General features: G+C 44.3%; 1 protein-coding gene, 1 long non-coding RNA gene and 3 other non-coding genes across 5 annotated transcripts in view; 2 read left to right on the plus strand and 3 right to left on the minus strand.

The window, feature by feature from the left end:
- The window catches only part of LOC138242657 (zona pellucida sperm-binding protein 3-like), a 197,537-nt gene that overhangs the window by 98,265 nt on the left and 84,358 nt on the right, over window positions 1-14,914 (minus strand). The window lies entirely within an intron of this gene.
- Window positions 6,328-7,639, minus strand: LOC138243491 (uncharacterized). The gene is made up of 4 exons (XR_011192148.1): window positions 7,454-7,639; window positions 7,201-7,335; window positions 6,887-6,952; window positions 6,328-6,414 (listed from the first exon to the last, which is right to left on the minus strand). It is a non-coding gene; the product is annotated as an uncharacterized lncRNA (long non-coding RNA).
- trnae-uuc (transfer RNA glutamic acid (anticodon UUC)) lies at window positions 10,769-10,840 on the plus strand. The gene has a single exon. It is a non-coding gene; the product is annotated as a tRNA-Glu (tRNA).
- trnad-guc (transfer RNA aspartic acid (anticodon GUC)) lies at window positions 10,993-11,064 on the minus strand. The gene has a single exon. It is a non-coding gene; the product is annotated as a tRNA-Asp (tRNA).
- Window positions 12,090-12,162, plus strand: trnaf-gaa (transfer RNA phenylalanine (anticodon GAA)). Its single transcript has one exon. It is a non-coding gene; the product is annotated as a tRNA-Phe (tRNA).

Consider the following 14,914-nt stretch of genomic DNA (forward strand, 5'->3'; position numbering starts at 1 on the left):
AAATCAGACAAGGGGTTTATGTTTCGCACTGAAATTCTGACTGAGAATTCAAAGAAAGACTGTTTTCTTCCACAACACCGTATAATTATCACATCCACCAGACTCTCCAACCTCTCCAGATCTTGCTGGTCGAGCAATTGCTCGGATAAATTAGGTCACGTATCATGTTAAATCATTTCTTCTCAACACAACATTTCCTGGTGCACGTTTTGTCTATGAAAAAAAGACATTTTTCCGTTGCACGATTTCTCGTTTTTTATCAAAGCGTACAGAAATAAAAAAGAAGAAATAGTGTTGCAAAAGAACTTTGTCGCCCTTGTTAGATGTCAAACGCATTGGACATGAAAAATGCCAGATAAAAGCCAGTTCTCTTCGTTTCTCAGTGTCGGGGCTGCTACTGTATGTAAAAGAGGCAATTTGCTCTGAGCGCAGGTTCAGCGCTTTCTGAACACAGATGTCTCAGAGCGGTGTGTCCAAGTGGCTGTAAAAGGTGATGGTGGTCCTGTCACCGTAGCCTAGTTGGTTAAAGTGCCTCTTTATTGAACAACAGAACTGTGGTTCAAATCCCAGCCGTTTATTTCTTCCTATGTTGTAGTACAGAACGTACCATTTGGGGCACTCACAAAGGGCTTGATTTTGTTAAATGCATGTGTTCATTTCCTTTCAAAAACTTGTTTTTGATGAACTTCACACAGCTTGCAAAACATGAAATTCAGTTCTTGGTTATCAGTGCAGAAGAAATATTACCGGCTGGCAAAATAAACGGGAAGAGATTTTTTTTTAACCGAAAACTTGTGATTCGAGAAATGACCTTACCAGTCATTCTCTGTGGCGCAATCAGTTAGCGCGTACCGGGGTAAAGTTAGCTCGAAGTTCGAAAACGATTTTGGCACGCCTGTAGATATTTCATCGATGCGTAATTACGCACGAACTGGAACCCGGGGGACCGCTGTGTGCACACGTTCACAACCCGAGAAATACTGTTCAATACGGCTTCATGCGAAAAACCCGTATATGACCATAGGAAGCAGAACAGCGCAGTCTCCCATTACCCAGACTGTAAGCACGGGAATAAAGCTTTGTTTGATTTCTGAAACCCTTCCTTTACGCCCTGTTTTCAATCAGGTAAGGGTCAACTATATTCACAATACTACTGACAGCAAGAAGATTAAAATATTCTTTTCTCAGCAGCTTATTAAAAACAGCTCCCATGATGTTCAAACCGATTTTTTACACAGAACACTGACACAGCTTTGCATTCTGAATCTCTTTTTCTCATGCTTTTATTTAATATGGCACAATGCACTGGGATAGGGGTATTCTGTTCACAAACCAATAGCATTTAAACCACAGCACCCACAATGCAGCAAGTGTTTTGCACACTAAGCAGGTCCTCTGACTTTTCCCAGCTTTGTTTTGGGTTGTGGAACCTTTCTTTATATTTTTTAGGATTTTCTGAAGATAACACTACAGGTAATACACTGGGATAGGTGGGTCATCTTCATGGCTCAATAGCATTTCAAATACAGCACCCACACTGTTGAAACCAAGTGTTTTACACACCAGACAGGCCCCCTAACTTTATATAACCTTGCTGTGGCTGTGGCCCCTTTCTTTAATTTTTTATGATTTTCTGAAGATTACACTACAGGTAATACACTGGGACAGGTGGGTCGTCTTCATGGCTCAATAGCATTTCAAATACAGCACCCACTCTGCTGAAACCAAGTGTTTTACACACCAGACAGGCCCCAGAACCTCGTACAACCTTACTGTGGCTGTGGCTCCTTTCTTTATTTTGTAATGAGTTTCTGAAGATAACACTACAGGTAATACACTGGGACAGGTGGGTCATCTTCATGGCTCAATAGCATTTCAAATACAGCACCCACACTGCTGAAACCAAGTGTTTTACAAACCAGACAGGCCCCAGAACCTCGTACAACCTTACTGTCGCTGTGGCTCCTTTCTTTATTTTGTAATGAGTTTCTGAAGATAACACTACAGGTAATACACTGGGACGGGTGGGTCGTCTTCATGGCTCAATAGCATTTCAAATACAGCACCCACTCTGCTGAAACCAAGTGTTTTACACACCAGACAGGCCCCCAAACCTCATACAACCTTACTGTGGCTGTGGCCCCTTTCTTTATTTTGTAATGAGTTTCTGAAGATAACACTACAGGTAATACACTGGGACGGGTGGGTCGTCTTCATGGCTCAATAGCATTTCAAATACAGCACCCACTCTGCTGAAACCAAGTGTTTTACACACCAGACAGGCCCCCAAACCTCATACAACCTTACTGTGGCTGTGGCCCCTTTCTTTAATTTTTTATGATTTTCTGAAGATTACACTACAGGTAATACACTGGGACGGGTGGGTCGTCTTCATGGCTCAATAGCATTTCAAATACAGCACCCACACTGCTGAAACCAAGTGTTTTTCACACCAGACAGGCCCCCAAACCTCATACAACCTTCCTGTGGCTGTGGCTCCTTTCTTTATTTTGTCATGAGTTTCTGAAGATTACACTACAGATAATACACTGGGACAGGTGGGTCGTCTTCATGGCTCAATAGCATTTCAAATACAGCACCCACTCTGCTGAAACCAAGTGTTTTACACACCAGACAGGCCCCCAAACCTCATACAACCTTACTGTGGCTGTGGCCCCTTTCTTTAATTTTTTATGATTTTCTGAAGATTACACTACAGGTAATTCACTGGGACGGGTGGGTCGTCTTCAAGGCTCAATAGCATTTCAAATACAGCACCCACACTGCTGAAACCAAGTGTTTTACACACCAGACAGGCCCCCGAACCTCGTACAACCTTGCTGTGGCTGTGGCCCCTTTCTTTATTTTGTAATGAGTTTCTGAAGATAACAGTACAGGTAATTCACTGGGATAGGGGGGTGCTATTCATGAGTCAAAAGCTTCATCACAACATCTGAAAATTTTAGATTTTACATTCTTTTTATTTCCCATGTTTCGTTTAGTTTTTTCCTAATTTCACATTTTAAATAAGCTATATCTGTAATCACAATGAAGGTGTGGTATGCAGTCTTGATGATGTGACTGTGTAACCATCAGGCACGAAGGAGAGAAAAACAAAAAACTCCAAAGGAGAAAAAAAATCTCTGGGGGTCCAAGGCCTGATGGTTGACCTCCCCTCCAGGTCCTGGTTGTGTATGACAAGTAGTTACTAGAAACAGTTCACATGCACAACCATGCAGATTGACACGGTGAATTCTATTTCATATATTATGTGAGACTAGATGTTAATGTTGAGTGTGTCCCATCCACTGGGTTGAGCAGTACAGGATCTTGAGTTTTGTAGGCTGGGTTCCTTGCTTCAGAAATCCAGGAGGATCCCTTGTCATGGGGGACGGAGCTCAATATCAACCAAAGGCACCGAAGAGAGAACAGTGGCAGGCATGGTGTGGAGAAAAAAAAAGGGTTAGACACAGAAAAAACAATTGCAACGTGGTTGTCTACTTACCCACTTGATATCTATGTTTCTGCACCTCCTAAAGAATTAGATCACTTGGGATAAAGAAGACTACAGAGACGATGTAGAAGACTACAGCATTGTTAAATATGCTTGTAGGTATGGGGCATCCTTAAAAAGGTCTGACATATATTTCCACAATTTAGGGGCTGTGTGCCTAAATGCTCTGCTACGTGCTTGCTATTGTTAACATAATCTGTTCATTGATCTAGACAGCATCCTACAACTACCTTAACCTTACTGTAAGAAAAGTATCACTTTGGTGTCTAGGCTGTTCTTTTTCATGAGTCTCCACTCCTGGAGATGTACATGGTACGATATTGAAAGCCAGTGGGGTTCGGACTTCGATGATGCAATTGTGTTTTATTGTTCCGGTTAGAATCCTTTTAGCACTGTGCCCTGTCTGAAGGTAGATAGAGTACTGTTTTGGAAACCTAATAAAAAGGAATCACCCTAGATACACTTCTATTTGATAGAAGCCATTTTTCTTTGATCTTTCTCACAACGGAGTGGAATTTCTTGATTAATCTATCTTACTAGGATGGATACAATTTTATCTGGAAATCTTTCACATAAATCATGTCATGGTGACATACTGTCGTTTTACATTTCTTTGCACTACTACAGTGATGTTAACAGTGTGTAGTGATCATATTTAAAAGGGACTGTGTTGTGTCATGATTAACTTTTTTACTGTTTTCATACAGACTTTGTTTGGTTTCTGGCAATAGATAACAAATGGTTTCTAGTGATTTTGTGTTCTAGTGTTTTTCATTATTGTTTGGCAAAGTGTACGAAAGTTTACTCTTACCCAAGATACATTTTTGGGGGGATATTGAAACTTGTACTTACGTGTCTTTTGGAGGTGAATTCTGCTGAGAACACGTTGACAGTCTTCTTGAGTTTCCAGCATGTCTTTTATGTAATGCTCGGGAGTAGGGGGTGGATGCTCACTCATCAACAGTGCCTGAAATATAAAACCATAAGAAGGGTTACGAACTGCAAAGGATCCAAGGAGTATAAATGGCTCACAAATCAAGATCTAGGTATTTGCACAATTTGCCAGATCTCTCTTAATCAAACTCCTTTTTTCTTACTTTGTGTTTTTACAGCAAGACGTTATATTGTTTCTGTGCTAAATGGCAAGCTCTTTTAGGTGTTCATGGTTGTGTCTTTGTTTCTATACTATTGGAAAGAAACCTAGTAAGTGATTTGATGCATCCATGTCTAATCATTAATCTGACACAGTAATTCTATCTTTGAGATGCCTGTGTCATGTAATAAATTGCACAGATTATCAGTAATCTTTTATGTGTGCCTTCTTTGGTGTGTTTTTTGAAAAGTTATCTCTAATTTATAGAACCATTAATGCCAGAAGACAAGCCTGCAATCCAAACTTCTTAACAATAACAAACAATTATAACGTCCACTGAAATATGTCATCCTACTGTATGTTTCTGCTGAATCTAAAACTACATGTCCTGCTTAAAAAACCCTTTCATAGTGATAGTTTGCATGCAGAGCATACTCACCAAACTGGGGTTGGCAAAATGTACATATCCATGTTACTTCATTCTTTGCGCTTTCATACTCTTCTTTTGAGATGCACAATTCATGGAACCAGTTTTCACAACTGTCACACTGAATCTACACGGACAGTAAACCTTATATCAGTTCAGCTATCACCTTTCACTGGCATGTTTTGTTATTATGTGCTTACATTACACATACAGATAGAGATGATGTTCACTTACCCAGTTTGTCTGTCGCACTGGTGTTTCTCCACACATCAGGCACATGTCCTGGAGAGGAGCTATAATAAACATGCCAAATAGACTGATTTTTCCAATGTTATCTACAGATCATTGTTGCATAATTGAAGACAGTTTGATAGAGACCTTTTCGTATGCACTTTCCTGATTAGGTGTTCTACTGCTTCTTAAACCGCACATTGTCATGTCTCAGAATACTCCTGTCAACACCTGTTACCCTTTTTTGCGTCAGCGTGTGTTGCTATGATTTTAAGGGGGCACATGATCACACAGCTATCATGTTTCAGTTTGCTTTGCTTCACTATGGGCAATTTAGACCCACACTTTTCCCAGACAATGGTTGTGTCAACCACGACGAAGGCCAAAGTGTCATTGAATTTTAACTGTGTGAAATGTGATTTAATTAACTTTTCATCACTGTGTTATATAGTACAAAAAGAATACCCAAATGAGTTCTGCATATAAATAAATTGAGAATCTTTTTCATCCAGACTTGTTACAGAGAGAGAACATGCTTCAGGAAAATAATATACACCAAGAAAAGTAGGCAATGAGGATCAAATGGTACAATACCTGAAGCCTCAAGAATTCTGATTGACAGTTCTTCCCGCAACTTTCTCATTTCTTTGGCACTGCTGTTTATTTCGATATATGTTGGAATATCCGGGAAATTGTTAATGATGTCTGCGCCCATCTAACAGACAAAAGTTTGTTGCAATTATTTCCCTAAAAATCTCTCATACAATAGTTTTAAGTCCAAAATTTCGGCGTGGAAAGGTTATGCTGACCTGCATCACAAAGACCCCACAGCTTGAGGCATCTGCTTGCCTGGTGTGACCAATCACGCTTGGGTGCCAGTTGATATTCAACCAGTCTTCTTTTCCTAGGACATTCCTGCGCATCTTAAAAAAGTCCCTGTGAATCAAAACAATAGGTTATTGATAAATGAGGAAATATTTGTCATGCTGAACTTGAACCTGAAATGTATGTGTGCCCCTGCAGAATTTCACCACGAAACTAATGCTTGATTTCTTACCTGAACCTTTTTGCCGCTGCAGTGGAGTCTCCCATCTCATCACTCCCCATAGGGTCGACCACAAAGACTTTCTGGGATGGAGCATACAGATACTGCAAGAAACAAAGGGCCCATCATCAGACATGAAGTTGCATTTAATGTGGGGCCAGACACACAGGCAGTTTCAGGAGTTTTATGTTGTTTAAACAAAGGTTTTTAATATTTGAATATTTTATATATATAATATTTATATTTATATATTATTTAACATTTAATATTTTGCAAACCTCGGCAAAGACAGTCAGGAAATGACCTAACAGTACTTTTTTTCCTACATGACACTTTGACTTGTTTGGTTGTCTGTTCATTACACAGCAGTATTCACAATAATAATTTAGGAAAAGTGCACTATCACCATTGCCTTGGACACTCACTATCAATGTCCACCTTTTTTAACAGGAGAGGAACACATACATTGTGACTTTGTAATTTTTTTAGATGCAACAAGGATAATCACTTGAACTGTAATGGTTCCAGGTGTAATTATAAACCTACGCTGTTTTGGATTACCTGCACCACACTTACCAACAATTTCCAGTGGACACCAGTGTTAAAAAAGCTAATAATGGCTTCATAGTTTTCAAAGTTGACCTGTAATGAAAAGAATGACAAGATTAGTACAACAGGCTGCCTCACAGGGATGGTGTGCTACCTTTGAATTTTGATTTCTGACTATAAAGGTAGTTTCTTTAGGCAGCACCATGGGCACAGTTGTGACCTGTTTTGATTGCTTGTAGCTCTCCTTGTTTCTCTATTGATAAAACAATCATCAGTTAGTGAAAAACCATGTTTGCCCGTCACTAATGTAATCCATCAACATTTGTGTTTGATGTCCTTACCTTGGACAAACGTTGTCTAGCCATGCGCTCTCTATTCCCACTCATGATTACACCAGTTGTGTAGTGGTTCATTAGGAAAACCTTCTTCCCCAAGTCCATGGATTCTTTCGCTACTTGAAAGTAACACTCAATGGTCTTATGGAAAAAGCAAACACAATTGAAGAAGATGTGATTTCACGCACTCACACACATTTGATTACACAAAAGCTCCGAAACCTTAACAAATGCATGCAATCAAACACTTTCATCTTACCTCGCCTATGAGCCACTCATCTGGTTTCAGAGACACAAACTCCGAGTGTCTGAGAATATATGTGTCTGCACTGTGCATGGATGGCAAAACTGCAACCACTAATTCACTCGGATTGATGTTCCAAAGGGCGTGTACCTAAAAAAGATTTACCAAGCCAAAAGCATACACAAGAGATCACTGGACCTAACATAATGAAAATTGAGATTACACACCACAAGTATAACACAAGTATGTCAACAAGTATAACAAGTTAGAGAGAAACGACAAAGAACACCTACAGTAGTAGAAGATGACATTCATAAGCTCTGAAAAAGAAGTGAATGTCCACACAGAGAAATATTTGAAATACAAATCCTACCTTCTTTTTGAAATCTGTTTTCTCTTTTATAAGTTTTGAGATGGGGCGTGCATCACAGTGTGGTGTGATCACTTCAGCCATGCCCACGGCAGCTTGCTTGGGTGACACTTTCCTTTCTTCTTTGTGCTGCCATTCTTTATATTCTGTGGTTCCTGCTTTCCCCTGCTGTACTTGCAGGCCGTTGCTGTCATCTGGCGATTTTTCATTTGTTTCAATATTTCTATTGCTAACTTTTTTTTCCTGTGTTCTCATTTTTTGGGGATTGGAATTTTCTGTGGTGCGCTGTAGAATTTATTTTTTGTTTCTTTGCCTACACCTGGTGCTCTCTTTGCCCATTGTTCCTGTGCATGTTCATGACGTGTCTTAGTGGTGATCAATGGAGCCGTCAAAACCTTTTTGGGGAGAGCATTTTGGATTATATGTTCTCTGTACCGGCCTTGGAGGGATTGTCTCATTATCGTAATAAACTCTGCTGGCCTCAGTTTCCTCCTGTGCTGAAGTATTGAATGCTTGACAATGCCAAACCAGGTCTCAACATGACAATTAGTGGCTCTTGTTTGTGCTACCTCTGACATTGATATGTCTTTTTTGCTGTCTGAAGCATATCTTGCCAGGTCACCCAACAAAATTCCACTCCACAGTGGAAATAGTGCCATGTATCTTTGCAACAGAAATCTTATTATGTCTTCACAGAAATAGGGGTTCACATTGTGTTGTGTCCCATAGTCATCATGTCCTTGAGCTGATATGCTGTCTTCATAAATACTGTTCACACAAATGCTCCGGCAGTTGTTAGGGTCAGGTGATCAGTCCTGGATTCCAGGCCAAAGGAAAACATCCGTACTTCAGGATGGGGTTGAGTATTTTAAACTAGGCTCATCACTAGGCTCATGCAGTTATGTCACATGATGTGGCTGTTTACCCTGTCTACGCCACAGGCCTTTTGTAGTTTAAGGGTATGGAGTTAGTATACTTGCTTCAGCTTTGTGTTTGGGAAATCCAAGGGATATTGGTTGTTTTTTATAGACAATTCAACAATGTTCTGTTTTTAAGACTTTGTACCATACACCGATCCGCCCCGGAGACCCAAGTGATTCTGGTTTAGGTAAGCCAAGGGACAATGATCTTCACGTTACCAGGGGGACAGTGGGTGGACAAGTCTCCCCTAAACAATGTATCTTGTCAGATTATGATGTCAGTCCGTTTAATAATGTTGTTGAACTCCCTTCAGCCAAACTACAGAGGAGCCCAGGCCCAGAATGTTACACATACTGACAGAGAGTGATCTCATTATGTGTGTCATGATGGTGCTGTCTGGCTGTCCTGCTGGTCTGGATGAGGGGTGCGTAGTGTGGTGCAGGTACTTGTCCCATCCTGCTCTTGGTCCAGGTTGGAGGGTTGCACCGATTCTGAGTCTTGTTAGCTGGTATGGATTGGTTTGGGGGTGTTGATACCAGAGTGGTCCAAGAGGGGGGTGCAGATGTCTCGGGGGCATTCTTGATTTTCTATGACTTCACGTTGATTCTGTTGGTTCTGAGTGTCTTGGTTACATACGCTTGTGTGTATAGATGAAAAAGCTATTGAAGAGCACCTCATTCATCTCGGTGGAAGTTCCCATGTTCAAAAAATCCTAAAAAGAGAATTAAAGTTTCACACAACAAAGCATGACTGTGAAAGGTCAGGAGGCCTGCCTTGTGTGCACAACACTTGATTACAGTCAAAAAATCATGAAGCCATGAAGACGACCCACCTGTCCCAGTGTATTACCTGTAGTGTAATCTTCAGAAAATCATAAAAAATTAAAGAAAGGGGCCACAGCCACAGTAAGGTTGTATGAGGTTTGAGGGCCTGTCTGGTGTGTAAAACACTTGGTTTCAGCAGAGTGGGTGCTGTATTCGAAATGCTATTGAGCCATGAAGACAACCCACCCATCCCACCTGTAGTGTTAACTTCAGAAAATCATAAAAAAATAAAGGTTCCATAACCCAAAACAAAGCTGGGAATAGTCAGATGACCTGCTTAGTGTGCAAAACACTCACCTGCAGCATTGTGGGTGCTGTGGTTTAAATGCTATTGGTTTGTGAACAGAATACCCCTACCCAGTGCATTGTGTCAAAGCTGTGTCAGTGTTCTGTGTAAAAAGTCGGTATGAACATCATGGGAGCTGTTTTTAATAAGCTGCTGAGTAAAGAATATTTTTATCTTCCTGCTGTCAGTAGTATTGTGAATATAGTTGACCCTTACCTGAATGAAAACAGGACGTAAAGGAAGGGTTTCAGAAATCAAAAAAAGCTTTATTCCCGTGCTTACAGTCTGGGTAATTGGAGACCGCGCTGTTCTGCTTCCTATGGTCATATACCGGTTTTTCGCACGAAGCCGTATTGAACAGTATTTCTCGCTTTGTGAACGTGTGCACACAGCGGTCCCCCGGGTTCCAGTTCGTGCGTAATTACGCATCGATGAAAAACCGGAGGTTTAAAAAAAGATAATTAGCTCACCGATAGTTTGATGTAAAGGCTGTGGAAATATCCACAAGTCGTGGTCTTTAAAATGCTTTTGGTTTGAAGGCGTTCTGTGCTTCCATTGCGGAGATATGGACAAAAGCATATTCGTGCTTGGTCAAAAAAATGTCATAAAAACGAAATAGTAAAGGCTGAGAAATCATCCACAATGTATTTTATACACAAAGCAAGTGTTTTCGTAACTCTAAGAGATTTCGTGAAAGCGCTACAGGCGTGCCAAAATCGTTTTCGAACTTCAAGCTAACTTTACCCCGGTGCAGGGCGGAAAAGGCTGTGCTCTCTTTGTGTGACATAATTCGGAAAACTCCTGACGTTGCATTTCAACTGAGCCCCAGTATACATCGACCCGTCGACACTCCGAGTGACAACTCTCTTGCGTTTTCTCATATTTATGTAGTTTGCTTGCATGATGCCCGGAAAAGCAGGGTTGTGTGCTCCCATATAGTCTAGCGGTCAGGATTCCTGGTTTTCACCCAGGCGGCCCGGGTTTAACTCCCGGTATGGGAACGTGTCAGTTTTGCCTCCTGCCTTCCAAAAGATCGTGTCGTGTACCGTGCGGAGGCTCTGAAAGCAAGAGCAATGAAAAGGTGCACGACGCTGTGAAAGAAAACAGAGAAGTGAAAGGCAGTCATTTCTCTAAGGAGGTGAAAGAAAAGCTACTCCCCGTCGGGGAATCGAACCCCGGTCTCCCGCGTGACAGGCGGGGATACTTGCCACTATACTAACGAGGAAGACATCGCTCTCTCCAACCCCCGGCATCGTGTCCCGACCCAGCATGCTGGAAGCCGACGCGTGCTGTGATCCCTTTACGGAGCAGAAATGACAACCGAGGAGCCGAGAGATCATTTCCGCATTTCGCGTCTGAACTGAAAACACAAACGACCAACTTGGAATGACTTGCTTTGGACGCTTTTCAAAGCGTTCTTTGTGCACGACGACTGCGCCGCCTAGCAGATACAAATGGGTTGTAAAACTTTGAACTAGCAAATGGAAGAGGGCTAAGCCCCCTCTCTTTTAGCCCAGGTTCGATCTGTCTCCCAGAATCACCAGGGCGCACACACACACACACCCGTGCTGTTGAAGTGCTCTGCTTCATTTCTAAGGGCAACTCAACATTCACTCCTACCCCGAGAACAGAAAAGACAGCGTCCGCAGCAACAACAGCTCAGGTCTCTGCACAGGAGCTAAGCTGCCCTCATCTCCTCTGCTCTGCGGCTCCTGCGGAGTGGAGTCCTGCCTGGAGCCGTGTTTGCAGGCGGCGGCTCCCCGCGCCCTGTCTGTGCGTCGTGTCCAAGAGCTCCTGGGAGGAAGAGAGAGCCCTCCCACTCGGGAGCTTTTCCACGGTCTGTGTGAGGAGGGGTGGGTGTGTCCAGTAGCTTATCGAGCGGAAGCCTGGGGCGGCGGAGAGCTGTGATCGTGCAGACCTTGAGGTGTCACCTCTTTGTCAACTTTTCCGCCCCCCCCTCCGCCCAAGCTCTGCTCCAAAGTAGCCCGGCAACCCCTCACACCTGCACGTGTCACAACCTAAGGTGTGGTCATGAAACACCCATGGGGTGTTGTTCTGTTCTTGCTAATTGTTTCCTGCCTGTCACAGGCAGGAGTCCATGCGAGGAAGATGCGCTTGACAGAGCTCAGAGGGCGCAGCTGGGTGGCTTTCCTTCTGAGTGACGTTCCTGCAACACTCTCCCGCTCCTCTTGGTGCGCTCATGCCGCAACACAGGAAAGCTGGAGCAGGTGGCAGTGCGCTCTGTGCACCGCCGCAATAGCTCAGTTGGGAGAGCGTTAGACTGAAGATCTAAAGGTCCCTGGTTCGATCCCAGGTTTCGGCATTTTTTTTCATCGCGCCCTTTGTTCCTCTCTCCAGTGCCCCCTGCCTAAAGTGACGCTTCCCTTTCTCAGCCCGAAACGCAAGCGAGACACCAGCAGCAGTCCCTGCAGGTTTCCGTCGTGTAGCTGCTATCACGTTCGCCTAACACGCGAAAGGTTCCCGGTTCGAGACCGGGCGGAAGCAGCCTCATTTTGCATGCTCCTGTACTTCACAGAGGTATTGAGCGACCGGTCATTTGTTCCCAATGTATTTCCAGTGCCTTCTTGCACTCTTGTACCAAACGCACGTTCCTTCTGTACGCGGAGCCGATCATTTGCAATTGGGCTGTGCCGACAGACCAGGACGAGCTCTGTCGGCTCAAAAGCAGCGCAGGACCTGCAAGAAAAACAGAGAGATTAGCATCCAGCGGGGGCTTCTTAGTGAGCCCAAGATCTCATCAAGAATCAGCTCCAGCAACAGGGCTGGGCGCATCGTTCCATTCTCCGACCACTCTCGGTGTAAACAAGTCCCTCCTGGTCTCTGCTTGAAATGCACTTTCCTGCGTTTGCTTTGGTGTAACTGGCTTCCCCTGCATGGGCGAATGTGAAGAAGATCCTTAGTAAGTCATTGAAGAAAACCGAGAAGAGGTCGGAGTGGCCTCTGTCGTTCATCAACGATCCAGTCAGGCAGTACTCCTCTGTAAAGCGCCGTTCGTTCACATCGATTGGCTTTTTTTTGCCTTCATTCGTGCAAGTAGTAAAAGCAGACGCCCCTATTCTGCCGTGATCCGGATTCAAACCGGGGTTGTTGCGGCCACAACGCAAAGTACTGACCACTATACGATCACGGCAAGTTACCGATACACACGTGCCAATGCGGAAAAGGCTGTGCTTTCTTCGTGTGACATAATTCGGAAAAGTCCTGACGTTGCATTTCAACTGAGCCCCAGTATACATCGACCCTTCGACACTCTGAGTGACAACTCTCTTGCGTGTTTTCTCATATTTATGTAGTTTGCTTGCATGATGCCGGGAACAGCATGGCTGTTCGCTGCCATATGGTCTAGCGGTTAGGATTCCTGGTTTTTACCCAGGCGGCCCGGGTTTGACTCCCGGTATTAGAACGTGTCGGTTTTGCCTCCTGCTTTCCAAAAGATCAGCACCGTGTACGAAGGAGCCGCATGAAAACTACTCGAACATGCAAAACGTGCGAGAAGAGGGGGCGCTTGTTTCCAGCCGAAACTTCTCGCGTGTGAGACGAGCTGATCATCGCTGCAGGAGGTGGGAGGGTTACTCTGGTAGACAGGGCTGACCTTCGGCAATAGGATTTATACTCTCCAAGATGATATTTGCACTTTCTGGAGAGGCGATTTTCTCCACTTCAGTAGCCTGATTTCGTCAATTGCGTGGAGAGGGCTGTAGAATGTTGCGCCGCCTTTCCTGCTCCGTCCATGACAGGCGTGCTGGTCTCTGGAGAGAGAGCACGGTCCATCAGCGCACTCCAATAAAGGCACTGGAAGCAGCTGAATCGCATTGGCGAAGGTCAGCGCTGGGCCGCTGGGCACATCTCGCCACTGTTTCCGTAGTGTAGTGGTTATCACGTTCGCCTCACACGCGAAAGGTCCCCTGTTCGAAACTGGGCGGAAACAGGCTTCTTTTGTCGCCAGGCACAAAAGGGGATTGGGGATTCGCCTAGCGCTGTGAACGAACAGACCCACTCACCTCTTAGTGTGTCGGGGTCTGCACAGTGCATGTCGCAGCGCATCCTGCTTTCACTTCAATACGCGTCCTGATGTACCCCGGTCTCCCGCGTGACAGGTGGGGACAGGTGACAGGTCCTATACTAACGAGGAAGACATCGCTCTCTCCGACCCCCGGCATCGTGTCCCGACCCAGCGTGCTGGAAGGCGACGTGTGCTGTGATTCCTTTACAGAGCAGAAATGACAACCGAGGAGCCGAGAGATCATTTCAGCATTTCGCGTCTGAACGGAAAACACAAACGACCAACTTTGTGACTTGCCTTTGACGCTTATCAAAGCATTCTTTGTGCATCGAACAGACCCACTCACCTCTTAGAGTGGCGGGATCTGCACAGTGTATGTCGCAGCGCTTCCTGCTTTCACTTCAATGTGCTTCCTGATGTCGAGTCGTGTGCCGTGCGGAGGCTCTGAAAGCGAGAGCAATGAAAAGGTGCACGACGCTGTGAAAGAAAACAGAGAAGTGAAAGGCAGTCTTTTCTCTAAGGAGGTAGAAGAAGAGCAACTCCCCATCAGGGAATCAAACCCCGGTCTCCCGCGTGACAGGCAGGGATACTCCCCACTATACTAACGAGGAAGACATCGCTCTCTCCGACCCCCGGCATCGTGTCCCGACCCAGCGTGCTGGAAGCCGACGCGTGCTGTGATTCCTTTACGGAGCAGAAATGACGACCGAGGAGCCGTGAGATCATTTCAGCATTTCAGAAACACAAACGACCAACTCGGAATGAGTTGCTTTTGACGCTTTTCAAAGTGTTCTTTGTGCACGACGACTGCGCCGTCTAGCAGATACAAATGGGTTGTACAACTCTGAACTTGCAAATGGAAGAGGGCTAAGCCCCCTCTCTTTTAGCCCAGGTTCGATCTGTCTCCCAGAATCACCAGGACACACACACACTGTCTTGTTTCTCATACACGTATAGTGTAAAAATTAAGAACCCAGGACGAAGATGTGACACTCGAACAAACTCTTTATTATTTAACCTGTAACCAGTTATTACCCGGTCAGCCCTCCAT

The sequence above is a fragment of the Lepisosteus oculatus genome, chromosome 14, assembly GCF_040954835.1.
Source record: "Lepisosteus oculatus isolate fLepOcu1 chromosome 14, fLepOcu1.hap2, whole genome shotgun sequence".
Classification (NCBI taxonomy): domain Eukaryota; kingdom Metazoa; phylum Chordata; class Actinopteri; order Semionotiformes; family Lepisosteidae; genus Lepisosteus; species Lepisosteus oculatus.